Source organism: Tursiops truncatus, chromosome 5, assembly GCF_011762595.2.
Source record: "Tursiops truncatus isolate mTurTru1 chromosome 5, mTurTru1.mat.Y, whole genome shotgun sequence".
In the NCBI taxonomy this organism is placed as follows: domain Eukaryota; kingdom Metazoa; phylum Chordata; class Mammalia; order Artiodactyla; family Delphinidae; genus Tursiops; species Tursiops truncatus.
Window position 1 is genome coordinate 19,984,570 of NC_047038.1, and position 22,356 is coordinate 20,006,925.

General features: G+C 36.6%; 1 long non-coding RNA gene across 4 annotated transcripts in view; it reads right to left on the minus strand.

The window, feature by feature from the left end:
• Positions 1–22,356, minus strand: part of LOC141278748 (uncharacterized) — a 171,185-nt gene that overhangs the window by 90,775 nt on the left and 58,054 nt on the right. For all 4 annotated transcript variants that reach the window (XR_012331891.1, XR_012331890.1, XR_012331889.1 and 1 more), the window contains exons 2-3: positions 20,918–21,006; positions 19,261–19,309 (exon numbers count right to left, since the gene is read on the minus strand). This is a non-coding gene — a long non-coding RNA (uncharacterized lncRNA). The remainder of the gene's footprint in view (positions 1–19,260; positions 19,310–20,917; positions 21,007–22,356) is intronic.

The following is a 22,356-nucleotide window of genomic DNA, read 5'->3' on the forward strand; positions in this document are numbered from 1 at the left end:
AGTGAGAGAGTGGCATGGACATATATACACTACCAAATGTAAAATTGATAGCTAGTGGGAAGTAGCTGCATCGTGCAGGGAGATCAGCTCGGCGCTTTGTGACCACCTACAGGGGTGGGAGAGGAAGGGTGGGAGGGAGATGCAACAGGGAGGTGATATGGGGATGTATGTATACATATAGCTGATTCACTTTGTTATACAGCAGAAACTAACACAACATTTTAAAGCAATTATACTCCAATAAAGGTGTTAAAAAAAAAAAGATACATGCACCCCAATGTTCATTGCAGCACTATTTACAATAGCCAAGATATGGAAGCAACCTAAATGTCCATTGACAGAGGAATGGATATAGAGAAGGTGGTACATATATACAATGGAATATTACTCAGCCATAAAAAAGAATGAAATAATGCCATCTGCAGCAACATGGAATGACCGGGAGATTATCATACTAAATGAGATAAGTCAGACAGAGAAGGACAAGTATCATACGGTATCACTTTTATGTGGAATCTAAAGAAAATGATACAAATGAACTTATTTACAAAAGAGAAAGAGACTCACAGACTTTGAAAACAAACTTATGGCTACCAAAGGGGAAAGGTGGCGGGGGGATAAATTAGGAGTTTGGGATTAACATATACACATACTGTATATAAAATAGATAACAAACAAGGACCTACTGTATAGCACAGGGAACTCTACCCAATATTCTGTGATGACCTATATGAGAGAAGAATCTAAAATAGAATATATGTATGTGCATATCAAATCATCATGTTATACACCTTAAATTTACATAATGTTTTACGTCAATCATATCTCAGTAAAACTGGAAAAATATAAGTATACCTCTCTAGATCCAAGGACTAAGGGAGAGATGTGTATAACTTGCCTGGAGTATAGCTGTCAAACTTAAGTATTAGTGTCCTTTTTGGTCCCTTCTAACTTATGGGATGTTTCTAATTTTTTTCTGGGATGTGTACATGGAACTTTTGGCTTGTTTTCTTATAGCAACATCCTGATGTGAAATCAAGTCATGCTAAACAATTTGTTGTAATTATCCTTTTTAATCCTCACAACAGCCTTATGGAATTGATATAATCCCCATTTCACAGGCAAGGAAACTGAGGCTAAAGTGATGTGCTGCAAGTTATTCAGATGTTATGAGGTTCTGCACATAGAACCTGGTAAAGGAGAGAGGCACAAGACAAGTAATAGCAAAATGGAAATTTTTAAATTAATGTAGAAGAAATACAATAGCCCTTTTAACTGTGGGCTCCTTAAGACTAGAAGCTATATAATATGGTAAAGTTTCCTTAATTAGACCAAAGCAATATTTGAGTGTGCATCCTTTAAATTTTGACATCTGGCATTCAGTCATGCCCTTGTCTGAGGAAAGAACAGAAAATGTGACCTTGAAGAAAAACTTGAATGTAATTAAAGTTAGCAGGATAGTAGAGTTTGTAAGTAATGTATCAAATATGTTGTACACGTATTTTACTAAACATCCCCTCTTAATAAGCATTTTTTAAGTTTTTTTTTAATATCTAGTTTTTACTTCTAAAGAAATAGAAGCAAACTCTTACTTTAAATTCTCTTCAGAAAATCTATTTCATGCCAATTACCCGAGGCCTGGGTGCCTCTAGCCCAGGCTCCTGGTAGAACATTTACCTGATAATGGTTTTCACAGGGAGGATTCTAGTCATCTGGTCAAGAATTGTCAGAAAAACTTCCTCAAATCATGTCAGAATGAAGTAATTATTATAAGTGCTGCTTCTGCTTGGTTATCCAAGACAGGTATTTCAGAGCTGATGCCTCACAAATGCTATTTAAAGAACAATAATTTACACTTTCTGAACATTTATCCCTTCTCCACAGCCCTTTTTCTTTGTGTCTACAAGAGAGAAATGTCCATTTTATAAAAAAGATTTGGCACACAGTTTGTTTTAATAATGGCCCTTGTTTGTTTTCATGGGGCTCCTTTTCTCTCTCTAATGTTAATTTAGAAAGGGATATTTCTTAGCAGAACATCCATTAAAGTACATGATTTATGGTAGGATCATCATTCTTTTATGGAACCATCCAGTACCTCCATGAAGTTGATCTCATCTATGAATCTTTAATACAAACAGGCTGACTTTCATTTATCCTAAATTGAGCTTTGGGAAAACTCATTAATTAAACTGTTTAGAAGAGATATACAAATCACTGATCTGTCAGTTTTCTGTCTGTGAAATGGGGAGAGTCAATGGTATTTGTCTAATTTCTATAGATACTGTTATTAGGGAGTATATAAGTTTCTTTTTGCTGCTCTAACAATTTGTTACAAACTTAGTGGCTCAAATTTGTTAACTTACAACACAGATTTATTAATTTACAATTTGGAGGATGGAAGTGATATTGGTCTTGAAGGGCTAAAAGCAAGGTGTAAGCAAAGTTGTGTTCTTTTCGGAGGCTCTAGGGGAGAATCCATTTTCTTAGCTTTCCCGGCTACTAGAGTCCATATTTATGTTGTGACACCTTCCTCCACCTTCAAGGCCAACAGTGTAGCGTCTTCAAATATCTGATTTCTGTCATCCCTTTCCTATTCTGACTCTGACACCCCAGCTTCCCTCCTGTAAGGACCCTTGTGATTTCAATGGGCATACTCAAACAATTCAGGATAATCTCCCATCTGAAGGTCCTTAACTTCGTGGCATCTACAAAGTCTCTTGCCATGTAGAGTAGCATATTCACAGGTTTCAGGGTTAGGATGTGGACTTCTCTGGAGGGCCATTATTCTGCCTGCCACAGGGAGGTACTGATTAAATGTCTGTGACATTAACCTTTACTTACACACAACAAAAATATGTATGTTTGCACAAATTAACACATTTAGTGACTGGCTTGTTGTGGACAGGGAATGCATATAGCACAGCCTTCTTGGAAGCTACATGGCTTCAGTAATATAAAGGACAGATGCTAAAGAGAACAGTTTATGGAACAGATTTTCTTGATGGGTCAGCAAAGGCAGCACACGAAAGTTTCCCCTTCCCAGGGCTGAGAAAGTATCACAAGGGATCTGGTGAACCATCAGATGGTGAACCATCACATATGCCAAAAGCATACAAAAAGAGACTAAATTTCATGGGGGCATGTGGCTGCATTTTATTACAGTTCAGGAGTCCCTTATGTTTGAAGGGTTTTTTCCCTGCTTTTTGACTTGCCAGCAAAGTTGTCCTGTAGATTACACAACATGTCAACTCACTGGATATTTTCTACTCATTGTAGAGTCTGTGCCTTTAGACTTTAAGAGATAGAGGAATTCTAGACATGTTTTAATCCAATTGTGGATTAGACACACAGAGGCTAATTAACCTGCCCAAAGTCATACAGGCAGCATCTGAGTTACAACCAGTGCTTTAACTTGACACCCACTCCAGGGCTCTAACTTCTATGCCAGGGTACTTCTTACTTCTGTCTGCAAATAAGATGGCAGGTGGCTAAATCTGGATATAACAGTTTTGCTTTCATAATCAATAGAGGGGAATTAGTGCTAGTTTCTGAAATTCAGAGACTCTCTTTTATTTAGGACTGATGATGTTTAAACTAAAAGGAATATAATATTTTCACACTAAAATTTATATTCCACAGGTCTAATAAGAATCGATAAATTATTAGTGCAATTATTATTGCATCTACAATCATTTGGTAAAACAGTTATTGTTCTCTATAATGCTTCTTTTACCCAAATAAAATTTTTAATTGTTTTTTTTTTCCATTTAGTAGAGTTCTACCAACTTCTGAGTTAAAATAAAATCCAAACTTCTCTTAACTTGTAAGGAAAACTGGGCAGTATTCTATTGCTTACTGAGGGAAATCGTAAATTCTTTAATATTCCCCTCAGGGAGAAATGTCAACTTTCTGGGATCTGAGATTATTTTAAGTACTTTATCTTTATACACCCAGAATGTCCCCAGGCTTCCTAAAACAGAGTTTACAAATGAGACCCCATTAACTGTACAGATCTGAATTTCCTTGGTTCGTTACTTCCCATATGCTGCCTAGCCTCCATCCCATCCCTGAGGCCACCCCTACATTCCATCCTGGTCTCTCTCCAGGGTGGGTCTCAGTTGTGCTCCTCTACCATCATCTCCTCTCAGAGCAGAAGGGAGAGAGCTTCCCTCCCACACTCAAGCCTACATTTGGTTGTTTTAGTCCCCAAAGAAGCACTTGGTTATCCCCAATTTGATAAGTTCCCTAGAAGTCTGTTAGCTTCTGCTTTCTCTCTACAAGATCTCTCTTGTCCTGTGGGTTGAAGAATAGAAATGATTAGGTTTCTCCATTTCCCAGTCTCTCCATCCCAGGAAATAGCATGGATCTTAACTGCATGCATATCATCAACTAATGTGGAGAGGTAATGGGGGGATGGGGTGCTGTCAGGCTATCAGGCTCAGCTGGTACCTCCTTTCTACACTGAGTTGTCACTGCCTGTTAACTTATGGTCATGCTGAGTGACTTCTAAGTGGCAGGAATGTCTTCCCAACAGGTCCCTTTTTAATTTTATTTTAGTTTATTATTTAACTAATCTCACTTTTACCCATTACTGTCAGAATTAAACAAAATCTGTTATGTAGGAAACATTAAACCTTTTTTGTTAAGAATTACTTCATTGAAAATGCTTTCAAAATAAGGGAAATCCAAGACAAAAATGACCAAATATCCCATGCTGAATTAAAAGCCGTGTTTTCATTTGCCCAGGTTACCATCCAGTGCATCTTTTAGTGTGTCTGTAACTTATTTTTAAACATGGAAAGAGGTGTGGAAGGAAAACCCTCTGTGCAATCAAGATGTACTTTGAGGGACTTCCCTGGTGGCACAGTGGTTGGGATTCTGTACTCCCAACACAGGGGGCCCGGGTTCGACCCCTGGTCAGGGAACTAGATCCCACATGAATGCTGTAACTAAAAGTTCACATGTCACAACTAAGGAGCAGGTGATCTACAACTAAGACCTGGCACAACCAAATAAATAAATAAATAAGATGTACTTTGATTCTAATATTAGTTTGCAGATTGTTTTCAAATAGGATGAGTCATTTCTTTGAAAACTTTCTTTTTTCTCTCAAATTCTGGCTCCCAAAGACATGAAACATACAGATGCTTTATGACATTTTTCCTCTTTTTTTCAACCATCCAAGTATAAATATTTTTCTTCATCGCTCTTCAGGCAGACTCACGAAGGACTCACTTGTGGCAGTAAGGCTATGGCGTTAATGTTGTTTCCCGGCCTCCGAGCACCTTCTTCGAGCCCCTGGCTCCTCTTGTTTGTTCAAGGGTCTTGGTGTAATAAGTAATATTTAAAAAGTGATATTTCCTGCTGTAGCCTCCTTCATTCTGTCTTCCTGTATTACATGCTATTTTGAGATTACAGCATGTTTTCTGCAGCTGCCTCTCTCAGATTTTGTTCTGTTTCTCTCGTGAAAGCTTTTATGTCGGCCTTCATCTATGTGCTCATGGCTCATAGGGAGAAGTGACTCCTTTGGCTGATTTGTCTGTCTCATATTTTGTTGTAATGTTCCAATTCTGCTTTTCTTGAGATTTCAAGTCTCTCAGACACATTACTTGTTTCTTTACAGGACAGAGGAGTTTTGAGTTCGGTAGAAAAAATGAGAAAGGAGAGAGATTCATTTGTCCTTATAACCCAGATTCAAATATTTTTAGTACCTGGCAAGCACTGGTCAGATAAAGAAGATATGGTCAAATATGTGTAAAATAGATAACTAAGGAGAACCTGCTGTAGAGCATAGGGAACTCTACTTCACTTTGCTGTACAGTAGAAACTAACACAACATTTTAAAACAACTATACCCCAATTAAAAAAAAAGAGAGAGAAGAAGATATGGTATTGTTTTCCCATAAAGTACAACCTGAGGTGGGGGTGAGGGCAGGTGCAGATCAATGAACAGAATTTAGTAACTGGGAAGGAAAGGGACACGTACGTTGCTTTAAGAACTCAGACAGGCTCTGGTCCTTGGGAAGTCTGCTCAGTGAGACTGACATCCACGTGGAGATCTGACAGCTGAGTGGGAGTTAGCTTGGCAAAATCAAAAGGCTTGTTCCATGGGAAAGAAAGATTTGATGTAAGGGAAAGCAGGATCAACTCAAATTTCTAAAAGGAGTGCATGCAGTGAGGCTTAATCATGTGAGAGTAGAGTGGTAAGCAAAGAGGGGTCTTCTACACAATGTTCAGAAGAGGGACTTTTTCCCGAGGGAAAATAGTCTCTAGGAGAGAGATAGGAAGTGTTATAAGTAGGGAAGTGACAGGGTCACTGTGTTATTGCCTTGAGAGTAAATACTGGGTGTGGGAGGCTACAGGATAGGAAGCTGTTTTACATAATCTAGGTAAAATATGCTGGTGGTCTGAACCGAAAGGTAGCGGCAGTGTTGGGGAGCAGTGAGTATGTTGGAGAGATACTTTGGCAGTAAGATTGACAGGACTTAAGGAATAATTCTGAATGTAGATGAGGGAGAGGGATTTTCTTGGATGACATGTGTTTCCAGCTTCAACAAACAGGTAGATGTTGACACCTTTCATTGGGTCAGAGAACACGTGAGGAAGAGTGGGTTTGAATTCAGTTTGAAAAACATTGTGGTTTTCTGTGTGTGAAAGTTAGGGGTGGACATAAACATATAAGGATACAGAGCTCAGGACTGGAAGTACAGGTGGGGAATTATCAGAGCCACAATTCCAAATCTCAGATGCTCTGAAAACTGAAAATATTTTGTTTAGAAGTTTCTTGCAAATGCATTTGTAAGCAAAGTCTGACAAACTGATTTAAACTTTAAAATATCTTTATTAACCCCAGGAGTATGATTATTTATACCTATTGCTGTGGAAATGTTAATGTATTCAATTATGGGGTACTGTTTAAATCCTGCCGTTGGTATTGGTAATAGTATATGCAGGTGCCTTAGATTTCTAAAATCTAAAGAGAAAATCTAATTCTGAACTATCTGGTCTCAGGTGCTTGTGGACTATAATTGAAGTCCTGTGAGTGGGTAAGATCCCTGAAGGATTATGGGAGCTAATGAGTCCTGTCATGGATGTGGTGAACTGTCACTCCATATCTATTCCAAACTCTGCTCTGCTTTACAGAAACTTGAAAGTGAGAAACTCCATTTTCTCCTTGGAAGCTGCTGTTTGGGATGTAATTTCACAAGACAAATGCACCTCTGCAAGATTTGGAAGATAAAAGTGAGGTGGAGGGCTTTCCTGGTGGCGCGGTGGTTGAGAGTCCGCCTGCCGATGCAGGGGACATGGGTTCGTGCCCCTGTCCGGGAAGATCCCACATGCCGCGGAGCGGCTGGGCCTGTGAGCCATGGCCGCTGAGCCTGTGCGTCCGGAGCCTGTGCTCCGCAACAGGAGAAGCCACAGCAGTGAGAGGCCCATGTACCGCAAAAGAAAAAGTGAGGTGGAGACTGCCCCCTAAGGTGCTACTGGTGAGCAGGCCCACAGAGGGTGGGAGAGTCTGGCCTTGGTGGTAACGACCTGAATGTGCTGTTCTCCCTTTATGGGAGTTCATGACTACGGTAATGGAGGAAGTTACAAATATCAACTACAACCTTGTGAACAGTTGTAAAATAGATTTTTAATCACAGTTTCAATTTCATTACTTGTGATCGGTCTGTTCATATTTTCTATTTCTTCCTGGTTCAGTCTTGGAAGGTTATACCTTTCTAAGAATTTGTCCATTTCTTCCAGGTTCTCCATTTTACTGGCATAGAGTTGCTTGTAGTAGTCTCTTATGTTGCTTTATATTTCTGTGGTGTCCGTTGTAACTTCTCCTTTTTCCTTTCTAATTTTAGTAATTTGAGTCCTGTCCCTCTTTTTCTTGATGAGTGTGGTCAAAGGTTTATCTTCTCAAAGAAGCAGCTTTTAGTTTTATTGATCTTTGCTATTGTTTTCTGTGTTTGTATTTCATTTATTTCTGCTCTGATCTTTATGATTTCTTTCCTTCTGCTAACTTTTGGTTTTGTTTGTTCTTCTTTCTCTAGTTCCTTTAGGTGTAAGTTTAGATTGTTTATTTGAGATTTCTTTTGTTTCTTGAGTTAGGATTGTATTGCTATAAACTTCCCTCTTAGAACTGCTTTTGCTGTATCCCATAGGTTTTGGATCATCATGTTTTCATTGTCATTTGTCTCTAGGTATTTTTTGATTTCCTCTTTGATTTCCTCAATGATCTCTTGGTTATTTAGTAACGTATTGTTTAGCCTCCATGTGTTTGTGTTTTTTATGGTTTTTTTCCATGTAATTTATTTCTAATCTCATAGTGTTGTGATTGGAAAAGATGCTTGATATGATTTCAATTTTCTTAAATTTACCGAGGCTTGATTTGTGACCCAAGATGTGATCTATCCTGGAGAATGTTCCGTGCGCACTTGAGAAGAAAGTGTCACCTGCTGTTTCGTATGGGATGTCCTATAAATATCAATTAAATCTATCTGGTCTATTGTGTCAGTTAAAGCTTGTGTTTCCTTCTTAATTTTCTGTCTGGATGATATGTCCATTGGTGTAAATGAGGTGTTAAAGTCCCCCACTATTACTATGTTACTGTCCATCTCCTCTTGTATAGCTGTTAGCATTTGCCTTATGTATTGAGGTGCTCCTATGTTGAGTGCATAAATATTTATAATTGTTATATCTTCTTCTTTGATTGATCCCTTGATCATTATGTAGTGTCCTTCCTTGTCTCTTGTAAAATTCTTTATTTTAAAGTCTATTTTATCTGATATGAGTATTGCTATTCCAGCTTTCTTTTGATTTCCATTTGCATGGAATATATTTTTTCCATCCTCTCACTTTCAGTCTGTATGTGTCCCTAGATCTGAAGTGGGTCTCTCATAGACAGCATATATATGGGTCTTGTTTTTCTATCCATTCAGTGAGCCTGTGTCTTTTGGTTGGAGCACTTAATCCATTCACGTTTAAGGCAATTATCAATATGTATTTTCTGTTGACATTTTCTTAATTGTTTTGGCTTTGTTTTTGTAGGTCCTTTTTCTTCTCTTGTGTTTCCCACTTAGAGAAGTTCCTTTAGCATTTGTTGAAGAGCTGCTTTGGTGGTGCTGAATTCTGTTAGCTTTTGCTTGTCTGTAAAGCTTTTGATTTCTCCATAGAATCTGTATGAGATCCTTGCTGGGTAGAGTAATCTTAGTTGTAGGTTCTTCCCTTTCATTGCTTTAAATATATCATGCCACTCCCTTCTGGCTTGTATAATAGTTTTTGAGAAATCAGCTGTTAACCTTATGGGAGTTCCCTTGTATGTCATTTGACGTTTTTGTCTTGTTGCTTTTAATAATTTTTCTTTGTCTTTAATTTTTGTCAGTTTGATTACTATGTGTGTCAGCATGCTTCTCCTTGGGTTTGTGCTGGCTGGGACTCTCTGTGCTTCCTGGACTTGGGTGGCTAATTCCTTTCCTATGTTAGGGAAGTTTTCGACTATAATCTCTTCAAATATTTTCTTGGGTTCTTTCTCTCTTCTCCTTCTGGGACCCCTATAATGTGAATATTGGTGCGTTTAATATTGTCTCAGAAATCTCTTAGTCTGTCTTCATTTCTTTTCATTCTTTTTTCTTTATTCTGTTCCATGACAGTGAATTCCACCATTCTGTCTTCCAGGTCACTTATCCGTTCTTCTGCCTCAGTTATTCTGCTATTGATTCCTTCTAGTGTATTTTTCATTTCAATTATTGTATTGTTTCATCTCTGTTTGTTTGTTCTTTAATTCTTCTAGGTCTTTGTTAAACATTTCTTGCAACTTCTCGATCTTTGTCTCCATTCTTTCTCCGAGTTCCTGTATCATCTTCACTATCATTATTCTGAATTCTTTTTTGGAAGGTTGCCTATCTCCATTTCACTTAATTGTTTTTCTGGGGTTTTATCTTGCTCCTTCATGTGGTACATAGTCCTCTGCCTTTTAATTTTGTCTATCTTTCTGTGAATGTGGTTTTCGTTCCACAGGATGCAAGATTGTAGTTCTTCTTAAGGAGTGTTCTAATGTCATTGATTTACAAGTAGTTGTCCTGATTTCCTAACAACACTTGTTGAAGAGACTCTCTTTTTTCCTTTGTGTATTCTTGCCTCCTTTGTCATAGATTACTTGACTAAAGGTGTGTGGATTTACTTCTGGGCTCTCTACTCTGTTCCATTGGTCTATATGTCTGTTTTTGTGCTGATATCACTGTTTTGATTACTGTAGCTTTGTAGTATTGTCTGAAATCCGGAAGTGTTATGCCTCCAGGTTTGTCCTTTTTACTCAAGATTGCTTTGGTAATTCTGGGCCCTTTTTGGTTCCTTATAAATTTTAGCATTATTTGTTCTAGTTCTGTGAAGACTGTCATGGGTATTTTGATAGGAGTTACCTTAAATCTGTATATTGTTTTGGGTAGTGGAGGCATTTTAACAATATTAATTCTTCTAGTCCAAGAGCATGGGATATTTTTCCATTTTTTGGAATAATTTTCAATTTCCTTTTTCAGCACATAGGTCTTTCAACTCCTAGGTTAAGTTTATTCCTAGGTATTTTTTTAATGCAATTTTAGATGGGATTGATTTTTTTTTTTTTTTACTTTCTCTTTCTGGATATTTCATTGTTAGTGTCAAGAAATGCAAAAGATTTCTGTGTATTAATCTTATATTCTGCTATTTTGCTTAATTTATTTACTAGTTCTAATAGTTTTTGTGTGGAGACTTTAAGTTTCTATATATAGAGTCATCTGCAAATAGTGACAGTTTTACCTCTTCCCTTCCAATTTGGGTACCTTTTATATCTTTTTCTTGTCTGACTGCTGTGGCTAGGACTTCCAACGCTACATTGAATAAAAGTGGTGAAAGTGAGTATCCTTGTCTTATTCCTGAATTTCGCAAGAAGGCTTTCAGTGTTCACAATAGAGTACTATGTTTGCTGTGGGTTTGTCACGAATGGCCTTTATTAGGTTCAGGTATGTTCACCTTATCCAATTTGGTGAGAGCTTTTATCATGAATGGATGATGAATTTTGTCAAATGCTTTTTCTGCATCTATTGAGATGATCATGTGGTTTTTGTCTTTCTATTTGTTAATGTGGTGTATCATATTGATTTGTGTATGTTGAACCATCCTTGTGACATAGGAAGGAGTCGAACTTGAGTATGGTGTATGATACTTTTTACATTTGTTGGATTTGCTTTGTTGAGGATTTTTGCATCTTTATTCATAAAAGATATTTGCCTGTGATTATCATTTTTTGTAGTGTCTTTGTCTGGTTTTGATATCAGAGTGATGGTATCTTCATAGAATATATTTAGGAGTGTTTCCTGCTCTTCAATTTTTTGAAATAGTTTGAGAAGGATAAGTTCTTTGTTGTATGTTTGGTAGAAGTCCCCAGTGAAGCCATCCAGTCCTGGACTTTTGGTTGCAGGAATTTTTTAAAATTACAGATGAGATTTCACTTTTAGTGATCAGTCTCTTCAAATTATCTGTTTCTTTTTTACTCCATTTTGGCATCCTGTATGTTTCTAGAAACTTGTCCATTTCTTCTCAGGTGTCCAATTTATTGACATATAACTGTTCATCATGTTCTACTATAATTTCTTTTGGTATTTCTGTGGTATCAGTTGCTTTTTCTCCTTTTTCATTTCTTATTTTGTTTATTTGGGTCCTCTCTCATTTCTTCTTTGTGATCTGGTGAAATGTTTGCTAATTTTGTTTATCTTATCAAAAAACCAGCTCTTGATTTTATTCATCTTTTCTATTTTTTTTTACCTTGATTATTTCTTCTCAGATCTTTATTATTTCCTTCCTTCTGCTGACTTTGTCTTTGTTTGTTCTTCTTTTTCTAATTCTTTTAGATGGTAGGTTAGATTATTTGAAATTTTTCTTGTTTCTTGAGTAAGGTCTGTATTGCTATGAACTTCTCCCTTAGGACTGCTTTTGTGGTAGCCCACAGATTTTGTAGCACTGTGTTTTCATTTTTGTTCATCTCAAGGTATTTCTGATTTCTTCTTTGTTTTTGTCACTGAACCATTGGTTTTTTAGTAGCATATTGTTTAGTCCTCATGTGATTATTTTTCTCATTTTTATTTCTGTGGTAGAATTCTAGTTTTATACCATGTGGTCAGAAATGATGCTTGAAATAATTTCTATCTCCTTGAATTTGTTGAGGCTTACTTTGTGACATAGTATGTGTTCTATCTTAGGTAGTGTTACATGTGTGCTTGAAAAGAATGTGTATTCTGGTTTTGGGGGATGTAGTGTAGATATGAGTTAAGTCCAATTGGTATATTGTGTCATTTAGGACCTATGTTGCCTTATCGATTTTCTGTATGGATGATCTATCCATTGATGTCAGTGGGGTGTTAAAGTCTCCTACTACTATTGTATTATTGTCAGTTTCTCCCTTTATGTCTGTTAGTATTTGTTTTATATATTTTGGTGCTCCTATATTGGGGGCATATATGTTAATGAGTGTAATATTTTTTTATATTGATCCTTAAATCATTATATAATGCCCTTGTCTTTCTTCATGGCCTTTGTTTTAAAGTCTATTTTGTCTGATATAAGTAGTGCTATATTCCTGCTTTCTTGTCATTTCCATTTGTATGAAAGATCTTTTTCCATCCCCTCACTTTCAGTTGTGTTGATCTTTTGCCCTGAAATGAGTCTCTTATAGGCAACATATTGCAGGTTCTTTTTTTTTTAATCCAATCTGCCACTCTGTGTCTTTTGATTGAAGCATTTAGTCCATTAACCTTTAAAGTAATTATTGATAGATATGTACTTATTGCCATTTTAATCCTCGTTTTCCAGATGTTTTTGTAGTTCTTCTTTGTTCATTTCTTATTTTTGTTTTTCCTTTTTTTTTTTTTTTTTTTTGGTGGTATGCCGGCCTCTCACTGTTGTGGCCTCTCCTGTTGCGGAGCACAGGCTCCGGACGTGCAGGCTCAGCAGTCATGCATCACAGGCCCAGCCGTTCCATGGCATGTGGGATCTTCCCGGACTGGGGCACAAACCCGTGTCCCCTGCATCAGCAGGTGGACTCTCCACCACTGTGCCACCAGGGAAGCCCTGTTTTTCCTTTTGTGGTTTGATGATTTTCTTTTGTAATCCCTGTGTTCTCTTCTTTTTGTTTTTTGTGAATCTATGTATATTTTTTATTTCTGGACCATGGAGTTCAATTATGTTGACACATAACTACACCTACTTGCTTTACACTGGTAATCATTAAGTTCAAACACAGTCTAACAGATATACATTTTTATACTCTTCTCCCCCAAGTTTTGTGATTTTGATGTCCTATTTTACATATTCATTCTTACCCTTTTGCTGTTTGTTGTGGTAATAATCACTTTTATAATTTTTTGAGTGTTTTTAAATCTATGTATCAGCTTATTTAAGTGATCTTCAATCTGCTTATATATTTGCCTTTCCTACTGTGATTTTCCCTTTCCCATAGATCCTTTTTTCTTTTCTATTTTTTCTTTCTTCTTTCGTATTTAGAGGAGATCCCTTAATAATTCTTTTAGGTTAGGTTTAGTATTGCTGAATTCTTTTAGTTTTTCTTGTCTGAGAAATTCATTGTCTCTCCTTCTATTCTAAAGGATAATCTTGCAGGCTTTCCCCTTTTAGGACTCTGAATATGACATGCAGCTCCCTTCTGGCCTGCAACATTTCTGCAGAGAAATCAGCTGATAGACTTTTGGGGCTACCCTTATAACGGACTGTTTTTCTCTTGCTACCTTTAGAACCCTCTCTTTATCTTTCACTTTAGCCATTTTAATTATGATATGTCTTGGTGTGTGTCTGTTTGGGTTCATTTATTTGGGACCCTCTGTGCTTCCTATACCTGCATATCTGTTTCCTTCTTTAGGTTTGGGAATTTTTCATCCATAATATCTTCAAATACATTTTGATCCCTTTATCACTCTCTCTTCTCCTTCTGGAACCCCTATCATGCATATGTTGGCACATTTTATATTATCCCATAGATCTCATATGTTGCTTTCATTTTTTTAAATTTGTCTCTCTGTCTACTGTTCTGATGGGGTGATTTCCATTATTCTATTTTCCAGATCAGTTATTCATTATGCCTTCTTGTCATTTAAGTGGCTATTCATTGCTTCTAAATTGGATTTTATCTCAGCAATTTAATTATCTAATTTTGATCAGTTTATCTGTATAGTTTCTAGTTCCTTGTTACACTGATCTGCATTTCTATTAATAATCTTAATAGAACTAACCCCTGAGTACTCCTCAGTGTGCTGACAATAGTCATCACCACTCCACCTGGACCACAGCCTAGGCCCTCCATGTTGTCTCTGTGTAGCTAGATGAATCTCCTCCCAGGGCCTGTCTACTGGAAATTCAGTGCTTAACCACCATGCACTCCTGTCAAGCTGTCCACGTTCATTTTGACAACATTCATGTTGCTACACCCACTACCCTTTGCAGGTACAGACAATGGTCTCTGAGACCCTGCCCAGGTCACACCCCAGGCACCCCAGTCTGTCTATACACAGCTAAACAAAGTCTCTGCCCAGATCTTTTGCCAGATTGTGGTGTGGAATAAGCAGAGCTGGGGTGTTTGATCCCTTTGATTGTGAAGGGTGGCAAGGTGGAAACTCCCAGTGCCAGGATCTTTCTGCTCTGTCAGCAAGCCAGCACACGTGCAATTCTCATGAGTAGATTCTAGGTTTCTCCAGCACTTTCTCCTGACTTAGTGAATTTTCTGGCAGGAGAGGGGGCCTGTCTCCTCCACACAGGACCCCAGGACTGGGATGCCCAGACTGTGGTTCAACCTGCTCACTTCCCAAGGCAAGGGTACACCCATGTAAAACTTCTCTTCCTTACAGATCTCTCCCAGGGGTGCAAGTTCTGGCCTGATGCCTTCTTTTCCCCCATCATACCTGGTTATATGGAAATCTTTCTTGCAGCTTTGGTTGTGTAGGAGTTTTTCTGCCTGTTTCCAGTTAGTTTCCTGTGAGAAGCATTACACATGTAGATGTGCTTTTGATGAGTTTATAGGGGGATATGAATTTCACATCCTCCAATTCTGCCATCTTGACCTCCCTCTCTCTACATTTTCTTTATCCATTCATTTTTCAATTGACACTTAGGTTAATTCCATATCTTTGCTATTGTGAATAATGCTGCAATGAACATGAAAGTACAGATATCACTTCAACATACTGCTTTCATTCCTTTTGGACATATACTCAGAAGGGGTATATATTACTGGATCATATGGTAGTATTTTTAATTTTTTGAGGACCTTTTGTATTGCTCTCCATAATGGCTGTACCAACAGTGCACAAGGATTCTTTTTCTCTGCCTCCTTGTCAATAATTTTTATCTTTTGTCTTTTTGATAATAACCATTCTACCAAGAGGTAATATCTCATTGTAGTTTTGATTTGCATTTCCCTTATAATTAGTGATTTGCGCATTTTTCATATACCTGTTGGCCATTTATATGTCTTCCTTTTAGAAATGTCTATTTGGGTCCTCTGCCCACTTTTAAATTATCTGTTTAGGCTATATGTTTATTTGCTATTAAATTGTTGGTAGCATTTAAGTGTGGATAGAAGAATGTATCTGGGTATTGAGTAACCAATGGAAAATAGATCCAATTCATTCTATTCTAATATGCCATCCTTACTTCAGAGGCTAGAAGGCCAAAACTACATTTTCCATACTCCTTTGCATTTAGGATTCTGGATATGATTTGGAATCTACCAGTTGGGTGCCCCTATGTGAGATTTAGAAAGTAAAAGTAAAGTGAGGGTAATTCTGCTGCTGTGTATGCTGCTTCAGTTTTAAGAACCATCTGGAAGTGGCATCTTTCCCATTCTGGAATCAGTAGATGAACCAGTGGCACCTTCACAATCCAACAAATTGCTTCCTGGTTTAAGGGACAGTCTTTTGTTTTGTGTCCTTGAAGATGTTCCTGAAAGTTCAACCTTGAGTCTGTTTCTTAGACTTTCCCAATGACTCTGTAGGTAATTTAATACACTGTAGCAAATCCCTTACTGCTTACACTAGCTAGAGAAAACTTTGTTATCTGCAGTGAATTCCAAGTGACAAAATTGCTCAGGGCACACTCTGAGAAAAAACAATTTATGACTCATGATAAGAGGAGAGAACTCCACAAAAATGAAATGGAGTAAACAGAAAGGAGAAAGTGGAAAAAAAAGTGTAATGTCATGGAAGGCAATAGGAAAGAAATCAGCAACAGATTTAACATAGGCCATGCCATGGATGGTAAGAAAAATCATTTTTCTACCATTATTGTCAGAATAGGCAAAATGAGGGCATTTTTGTTTGTTTGTTTTTACCCTCTAGTGTTTCTAGTGAATATATGACAGAACATGGCACAGGCTTATCACAGAAATCAGAATAAAGCCAGCTTTGTGGAACCCTTCTTCTAGAGAAGAGAAATAGGAAGAGAGGCTTGTTCTATCAAGAGAGAATTGAGAAAAGATAGGCTCTAGGAAACTCACTGCTCCATGGCTCACTTATCCATTCAGGGTCAGGGCAGTCTGTAGCTTTGGGAAACCATGTTTCTTGATATTCTCACTGCTCAATAGCCATCCACAAGAGAAGCTCACTCAAATTTCTTTGGTATTGGGCAAGTATGCACAACTAAAGAGATGCTGGCCTCTTATTTTCACTCTATTCTGACCAATTAAAAGATGATCACTACCATATACTTTGCTTTCAACATGATAGAAACAACTCGTAGTTAGCATAGTTAGGTGCTAGCAATCTTGTGTATTTCTTTCATAGTTAGGTGTTATAGTTGTTTATTTCAACTCATAGTTAGGTGTTAGCAATCTTGTGTATTTCTTTCATACTCTTCAACTATTTTACCGCTTACAGCACCCCTTATTCCTCTACATTTTTGTCTCCATCAGGTTGCCATTATATTACTTAGAGCTTACTAGGGCTGTTGTATATATCAGTTAAAAGCCTTTTTAAAAAATATAGAAACTTAGAAACTTTCCCTTCCAATCTTTAATATGAATCTTCTAATGATTTCATTTACCTGCTTTTGTTTCATAGTAATGGCCATTTTGTCTTTGGTATCTTCTTCTAGAGAGGATCATAGATACCACAGTATTAGCTCCTGTACTACCAAAAAGCCTCTATGTAACCTACAATATCAAAAGCACACTATTATAGTTACCACTTACTAAGATGAAGTCAAGCTGGGACTATCACAGTCACTGTGAAATTTATAGATAATTATGATGGCACATCTTCTACTGTTCCATATTTTTAGCATTTAGAATAATGTCTAAACCAAAAAGGTACTTGTTAATTATTTGACATCCATCGACTTCCTCTCATAAAGATTATTTTGGCTTCATGGTCTATCTATTTGCATTTTTTAGTCCTTTACCAGGACAATGTCATCCTCGAGCCTATGGAAATTATGCTTTATTGTGTTTTTCTTCTTCTAGGCCATTTATTCAAATGCTTGATGGAAATGACCCCAGATGAAACTGGCAGACTGTGCTATTAGCATTTAGAAAAGTACTCATTTGCTCCTTTTGTTTTCTATTTCTTGGACAACATTCTATTTCTTAGGTTACGGTTAGGGTCTTAGAATTCATTATTAAAACATCCCAATGCTAATTTTTAAAGAAGGCCTTAATTAGGGAAACTTATCAATTTTTGCTAGTCTGAATACAATACATAGTCTAGATTTCACTTGCCCACATGATTATTCTTCAGATTTCTACTATATTAAAATAGGCATTGTGGGAAAAATCCCATTGTCTCTCACTTATTACTTTAGATAAATGAAACTAAGATTAGTTTACTAAACATGGCATTCACAGAAACAACTCAATAGCAGAGGGACAGCATAGCAGGTGCTGTATTTTGGTAGGTGATAATAAATTCAATACCAATGTTTTTGATAATTCTTCAGGAAGAAGTATAATCCAAAGGTGTGTCATTTTACACAGATTGAGTAGAAACTGCTACAGAAATGTACAGATTTGAATAGAATTACTCAAAGGTATACAGTACAAAAAAAGAAAGATTGTTAGACAAAAAAGCCAAATGATGAAATATAACCACTGTGCCATCTTGAAATAGCTATGTGCTTTGATTTTTGAAACTTCTATAAAAAAGAAGCCTATAAATATAATACAATGTTCCTGCCTCTTGCATATATATGCTTGACTGTTCTGATTGGCAGGTAGGGTCTATGGGTATGTGTTTATGTGTGTATATATATATATGTTAAAAATTATATACAACTAAAAATTATATATAATTTAAATTATATATTAAATTATTAAAATTATATATATTAGCAAATGTGAATTTATTTTTAAAATTTTTCTTGAAATATAGTTGATTTACAATGTTGTGTTAGTTACAGGTGTACAGCAAAGTGAGTCAGTTATATATATTATATATATATATATATATATATATATATATATATATTCCTTTTTAGATTCTTTTCTATTGTAAGTTTTTACAAGATATTGAGTATAGTTCCCTGTGCTATACAGTAGGTCCTTGTTGGTTATCTATTTTATATATAGTAGTGTGTATATTTTAATCCCAAACTCCTAATTTATCTCTCTCTCCCCCTTTTCCCCTTTGGTAACCATAAGTTTGTTTTCCATTTCTGTGAGTCTATTTTGTGGGTATAATCTATTCTTTGTATTGAGGGAAAGACAACTTTAAGGGTAACAGGAATTTTTTTTTCTATTATGGGTAATCAGGCCACAGGTTTGCATCAGTAAGCCTTCTGTTGTGCACACTCCCTCTTTCTCTCTCCCATGAACATGTATGCACACACACACACCATCCCCCCCACATACACACTCTGTCTATCATTTGATCTCCACACCCATCCAACCAATCCTACTTGATCCTCAATGTCAGCACTGTAAGTTGGTCTTTTTTTTCTGTCAGGACATCTAACATCATTTCATTTCTAAAGCTTTCCTAGAACTGAATCACTATGTGAATTAATGCTTTGAGGCTCTGTAGGTATGTGTACCTGCAAATCATCTTATTCACCCCAAAAGGTAGATGTTTCTCAACAATTCTTTGAGAAACACCACCATATTCTCTTTATGCACACATCTATTAAATTGTGTCTTTTCAGTGAATTTAAGCCACAGGTGTGGACTTGGAATCTTGCTCCCCACCACCACCCCCACCCAGGTTGTTTTAACACCACACCCAATATTGTTTTCTGGCTCCTTACCTGCCCTGTTCAGGTCTTCTCGTACATTTCTATGCAAGTGCAAGAAGGGCTGTGAAAACAAATTTTGACACAGTAATGTCTAAATAGGCATTAAACAAGTACTCTCCATGAACACTGTCTAACTATTTAGTGTACTTTTCAGCTGCCAGAGGAAACCAGGAAACACGACAACATGGTTAGGCATAAACAGGATGTTTTTAAAATAATTGCTCTTCTTTTTAAAAATTGTTATTTTAGAAAATAGGTTTTATAGGAATTATCAGGTACCTTTTGTAAGGAAGAATTTAAGACTTTGGAATAAACTAAAGAAACTACTAGATATCCTTTCAGTGGAATGCTGGAGCCTCCAGGAGATTATCTGATTCTGTAAAGGACTCTGCACCTTTCATTGCTTTTGAACTATTTTACAACTCTCTAAATTGTAGACAGCTGATAACCATATAATAATTCTTCTAATTCTACCCGTGGAAAAAGCCACTTTGGGTCCATTTGTAAGTTAATTTCAACATTCCCTTACTTCATATAAATTAATGGGTCTGACTTCTCCTTTGAACAAGCTGCAACATTGATCTGGTTCCCTTTTTATTTAATGAATTAAATAAAATCTTTTGATATGTTCATTTTATATCTTTAAGAGAGTCATGATTTTACTATCCTCTCTTAAAATTTCTCTTTTAACTCTACAGTATGGAAATTTAAAATCAAAGTTTAATATTTTAAAAGACTTCTACTGGTGTGGGTGTTTTTCCATCTTAACTGAAATAATATGAAAACTCAGTTGCTACTATCTATTTAATAGCACCATAATTACTACTGTGATTAAACACATATGCACATAAACACACAACAAAACTCTGATTTGGCCTGCTAAGAAGCAAAGAAAAAAATGCATGATTATTATAATAGCTTATTGTGTTTTTTTAAGGAATATAGTGAGTGAGGTGATTCCATACATCCATCTTTGGCTGTTGATATTTTATACATAGGAAACCTACCCAGAGCAAGCCCTCATCCAAAGGTGTCACATGAGATGACTGTTAATAGTGAAGACTGCTTAAGGCAAAACCGTGAGGTGGTGAAGTTTAACTTGACATATCTTGTTTTTATGCAACACCTACTGATCACTTCCTGTCCCCAAGCATATCACTTTTTCTTTCTTTTATTGAAGACACATTTCCAAGGCCAGTATATATTTGCCTAGGAAAAGTGGAAAACAGAAAGAGTTTGGGCTTTTGTTTGAATCTGACCTTGGTTCAAATTCCTGCTATGTCAATAGTGACATGAACTGGGCAACTTAATACAACTTCCTTGTCAACTAGAGGTTCTGACCTCCAGTTGACAAGGAAGTAACAACTGTCAGAAGAGCATAGTATTAGGTGCTGCTTATATGATGCCTAGCTCAGTATGTATGCATTCCCTTCCTCTTCTCACCCATGATGTTCACAGTTTTATGGAGGGGCAAGCAGCAAATACACTACAGCCATGCCTCATATATATTGTGGGTTCTGTTCCAGACTACCTCAATAAAGTGAATATTGCAATAAAGCAAGTCACATGAATTTTTTGGTTTCCCAGTGTATATAAAAGTTATATTTACACTATATTGTAGTCTTTTAAGTGTGCAATAACATTATGTCTAAAAACATAATGTACATACCTTCGTTAAAAACAATTTTGTTGGAAAAGTGGTGCCAATAGAGTTGTTCAGTGAAAGGTTGCCACAAACCTTCAATTTGTAAAAAAAATCTGCAAAACATAATAAAGCAAAGCACAATCAAACAAGGTACGCCTGTAAACGTGGTTTTGTATATGCAAACCTATATGGAAATTCTTGTGAATACTAAAGTTTGACAAACCCTGATCGATTAGAGAGAGGAACAAGAGGAAAATCTATACGCAGGGTTAGGATATATTGAGTTAAACAGGATTGTCTGGTTTATGACCATATAGGCACCCAAACCTAAATTTTTCATTCCCTGTCTACATAGCCATTCACATGCTTGTCTTACAGTTTTATCCCATTCTACTATACCATTAAGCCCCTACCATCTTAATAGATGTTCAAATATTTCTTTTAAGAATTAAATGGGTTAATGTATTTGAAAGCACAAGCCCAGGATGTGGCATATGGAAAGTGTTCAATAAAATTTGTTGGATTTGAAACTAAGTCTTGCTTTTTTATTAAATCCACAAGGACACTATTCTTTTTTTTAAATTTTTCATTTTATATTGGAGCATAGTTGATTAACAATGTTGTGTTAGTTTCAGGTGTCCAGCAAAGTGATTCAGTCATACATATACATGTATCAATTCTTTTTCAAATTCTTTTCCCATTTATGTTATTACAGAATATTGAACAGTGTTCCCTGTGCTATACGGTAGGCCCTTTTTGGTTATCTATTTTAAATATAGCAGTGTATACATGTCAAAAGACACTATTCTTTGAAACAAAGTGGAGTAAAACATGGCCAAATGCTTCCTGAATTTCCAGCTTTGCCATTTTCCATCACAGTCCTTCTGAATAGCTAAAAGTCACACACATTTGGGTTTCAGTCTCTAGACCCCTGGCCGGCTCTTAGCTGATTGCTGACCAGTCCCACTATGCTTAGTCACTAAAGTATTAAAATAACTGTTAATATATTCTCCCTTCGGGGATCTCTGATCTTAACTGGTGAAAGAGGATCTTACCATTGCTCTAGTCTTGAGAGCCCAAGCGGCTGGCAAGAATCTCCCTCTCTCATTTTACTCCTCTCAGGCCTGCCTCTTAGGTTAGTAAATTTTGTGATGGACAAAATACAAAAAGCAAAATGAAGACATGTATAGATCCCTGACAGTAATGAGCTGCTAGTTAGATGGAAGGCGGGTTTTTTTGAGATTTTTATTTATTTATTTTTGTGAAAGGCAAAATTACTGAAAACATTCTAAGTTTAAATTATTAACCTTATCACTTCTTACTTTTATGGAACACATTCTAAACATCTTCTCAGATCAGATGGAGAGAGAAGTAGGAATATATAATTATTGCTATTTTTAGTATAAAAAGAAACTAAACGGAGGAATGAAAGGATGCTTTAAAGATGTTTTTACTGACTTTTT